Source organism: Coffea arabica, chromosome 9e (assembly GCF_036785885.1).
Source record: "Coffea arabica cultivar ET-39 chromosome 9e, Coffea Arabica ET-39 HiFi, whole genome shotgun sequence".
NCBI lineage: Eukaryota > Viridiplantae > Streptophyta > Magnoliopsida > Gentianales > Rubiaceae > Coffea > Coffea arabica.
In genome coordinates, this window is record NC_092327.1 from 17,493,330 (window position 1) to 17,497,502 (window position 4,173).

Below are 4,173 nucleotides of genomic sequence, written 5' to 3' on the forward strand. Positions count from 1 at the left end.
ACACCCAAATAAAGAATGAAATTGGCTTAAGTGAAAAAGTTGAAGGACTAAAATGACCATTTTCCCATAGAGACAAGCCACTTGGCCCACTTTCCAACAAAAGGTCATGTGTTTATCCCGAGTATGATGTGAGGAGGTCTCTAATCCCGGGGTTATGACTTAAGAGTTATATTAGTGGGTGATCTATAACAACTCATAACCGAGGTCTATGGTCTCATAGTTATGCCCTGACCGTGATGGTAGCCAGAATCAAATACACCAATACTTTTCTCAATTAAAAAAAAGTGCAAACAAAGCTGCACCTATAAAGGGTCTATGGTTTCGAGGGCATGCTTAGGTATGTTCTGACATGTGATGGTGATCGAAACTAAATCCTATGGTTTAGAGGCATGTCCGGGTATGCTCTAACCCGTGGTGATGATCAGAATCAAATTTTTCCAAACTTTTTTCAATAACGAAGAATAATGTATCAAAGCCCCCGATGTAAGTGTTATGTTGGAGGGTAATTTGAAAAAACTTTTACAAAAAGCCTATGATCTGAGGGTATTCCCTTATCGATGTTGGTGATTAAAGCCAAACCCACCCACCCAAACTCTTTTAAATAAAAACAAAAATAAAAGAAAAAATAGTGCATCAAAGCTGCCATGGGGGGGAGGGAAAGGGTTGGGTGGCAAGGAAGGACCGAAGGAGCAATTATAAATAAAAGGTCCTAGTTTCAAGATCTCTTAAAAAAAAGCAAAACTTGCTAATGTCAGGGTTGTACTGGTGGGTGATTTGTAAGAGCCCCTGTAAAGAACTTATAATTTTGAGGGTATGTCCTGACTTGTGGTAATAACTGGAGTCGAACCCATCTAAACTTTCTTCAATTAAAAAAAACAATGTATAACACAAAATCATCTTGAAAGACAAAAATGTAAATAAGTAATTGCATTTATTTTTATTTTTTCTTACAAAACCCAATAGATGAAGTTTACGATAAAATAATCAGACAATACAACCCTTGAAGCTCAAATGTACTAACATGTAACATCCGCAATGTTGCTTGATACGCAAACTATTGACGACACCCGTTCATTATAGCTGACGTCATCACGCGTCGGGCAAATCTTTTTCAAAATATGATGTCGTTCCGATTAAGAAAAATCGTTCAAAATATTCCTCACATTTTGTAAAATAACTTTTTTTGTTCCTCACTTTTAAAAATATAATTTTACGTGCTTTACAAATTCATATTGGTCAATTTTGGTCCCTATCTAGATTTTTGACTAGTTTTTGGACGGAATCTACCACATGTCTTGCACATGATCATTTTTTGGGGATAAAATTGTCAAACACATTTCATATAATCTGATCCATACTCTCTCATATTTCACAAAATAAATTTTTTCACCTGTCACATTTTGCAAAATAAAAATTTTCATCCCTTATTGATCATGTGTGCGATAGTCTTTTCTTATTTTTGAAAACTCATATATATATATATATATATATATATATATATATATATATATATGTCTATTTGATTTCACCTGAACAGTACGAATAGCATGTAATATATCTCTATTTAATTTCACCTGAATAAGCTAATTGTAGTTGTAAATTAAATCAAATACAGATATATTACATGCTATTCATACTGTTCAGGTATAATCAAATAGATATATACATGGGTTTAAAAAAAAAAAAGAAACTATTCGTACACATGATCAATGAGAGATGAAAAAATTCATTTTGTGAAATGTAAGGAATGGAAAAATTTATTTTTTAAAATGTGATGGACGAAAAAAATTAATTTTGTAAAATGTGATGGACTAAAAAATCAAATTATGTGATATTTAATTTGATAAATTTGCCCCTAAAAAATGATCACGTGCAAAGCACGTGGTGGATTCCAACAAAAAACTAGTCAAAAACTTAGATAGGGACTAAATTTGATCAATTTGAATTTGTAAGGGATGTAAAATTACACTTTTAAAAGTGAGGGAAGAAAAAAGTTATTTTGCAAAATGTGAGAAACGTTTTGAACGATTTTCCCTTCCGACTAGAAGTGCAAACGAACCAAGTCGAGTCGAGTTTTGGCCTAATCGAACCGAGTCTCAAGTTAATTTTACGATACTCGAACTCAAACTCGAGCTCGACAAGCTCAAAATGTCAAGTTCGAGCTCGAGATCGAGTTTAAAAAATAAAAAATAATTATTTATTTTTAAAAATAAAAAAATAATAATTTTTTAACAAATAATAAAATATTAGGGATACATATTTAATTTTACTATTAAAATAAAAAATAAAATATATATAATTGAGCTCTCGAGCTAGCGAGGTTAGTATTTTTTAGTTCAAGTTTGAGTTTGAATTCGACTAAATTAACTCGAGCTCGATATTGACCGAGCTCGAACTTGTAGACCTAGTTCCGACCCTAGATTTCATTTGATGGGAATGAGGATAAAGAAAATTATAAACCCAGTCTTAATATTTTTTAAAGAGAGAACAAAAATATTACATAGAATTATTGGTGTTTGATGAAGATGAGGCGTAGGTTAGCCCCCAAAAAAATTAATTGTGAGTCAAGTCCAATATTTACTTGGTTAACCCCAACAAATTTTCAATTTCAATTACATATATATAGTATAAAACAGACAAAAAATTTATGTTATACATAAATTGTATTAGCATGAAAAATTTGTGAATAGTAAATTGGAATGAGAGAGGTTGAAAAAAAATATATTAACAAGAAAATGAAATTAAAAAAATAATGTGATAAGAATTCCTAAACATTGGAATTCTTTTGTTTCAAAGATGCACAGAATTGATATAGAATTCATTTGGAATTTCAAATCCTTTGTTTGGATGAGAGAAGAATTCGTTAAGAATTAGAATTGTATCCATATAATATTTGCTTACAATTTTTTTCTTTTTCTTATATAATAATTTCTTTTTTCTTGTATTAAGCTAATTGTTACTAAAGCTTTAAAGAAAAAACCTATTAATGCCTTTTTTGCCAAAAAAATCAATGTATTATGCTTGTTTCCTTTTTTTTTAATTAAATTACGTTAAATAAAATAACCAATTATATATTTTGACTTAAGAACTACCTTTTATTTATCAAGTTAAAACTTTGATACATTTTTTAAAGTTAAGAATCTAATTCTAAATTCTTTGTTTGGATGGTTATAAATTACATAAAATTTGGAATTCACATAGATTTGAGAAATTCCATACTATGAACAAATATTGCACAATGATAGCAATGGGGTATGAATTACAGTTTAAAAAAATTTTGCTAACAGGAGATGAGGAGAATGATAGAATTTAGGATTAATTACATTTACCTCCCTTGAGGTTGAGCCAAATTACAAACTATACCTTGTAATTTAGCCAAATTACATCTACCTCCCTTGCTGCCAGTAACATGGTTTGAACTCCATGGAACAAATAAAATGACAAAATTACCCTTCTTTGAGAAGGAGCGGTTGGAGCCAAAAGAGATAGAAAAAGTTGCATGCATAAGCATTGAAAAGTATCTAAAAATATTAACAATTAAAAGCAATTAAAAAGAAAGTAATCAAGAAAATTACAATAAAAAATCATGTTTCCAAAATTTTTTAGAATACTGCCCAAATTTTGTAGAATGGAAAATCGATCAATTGGTAAGAAGGAAAAAAAAAATAAAAAAAAAAAAGATCCGGAAAAAGGGAAAAAGAAAGGATTGAGAAGGAAAAGAACCTCTGATCTCCGGACTCCAGTGTCCAAACATATCAGAATATCTTTGCCCCACCATCACCAAGACCAAGGACCACCACCTACTGCCGTCCTAATTGCATCCTATGTCTTCAAATCCATTGCCGTCTTTTTGAAACCACACTGTGCCACATCCCACCCAACCATTACCATCGTCTTCTTTTTCTCAAATCCACAAACAAGCAAATGTATCAAATTAAAACAGCTAGAGGCTCAAGATACCATGAGTAGGGGAACCTTTTGGAATCAAGATTAAGTCTTGTTTTGCTGAAATTGCAACCATTTGAAATCAGAATATCTATTTTGTGAGTTGTTGATATTTGAGGATCCGTGAATCTTTTCTTTTTGTTTTTTGTGCCTTTGATTGAAATCATTATTGAGAGTTTGTCATCAACATGAAATGAGTAGATTTATTTAAATTTAATGGAGTTGAGA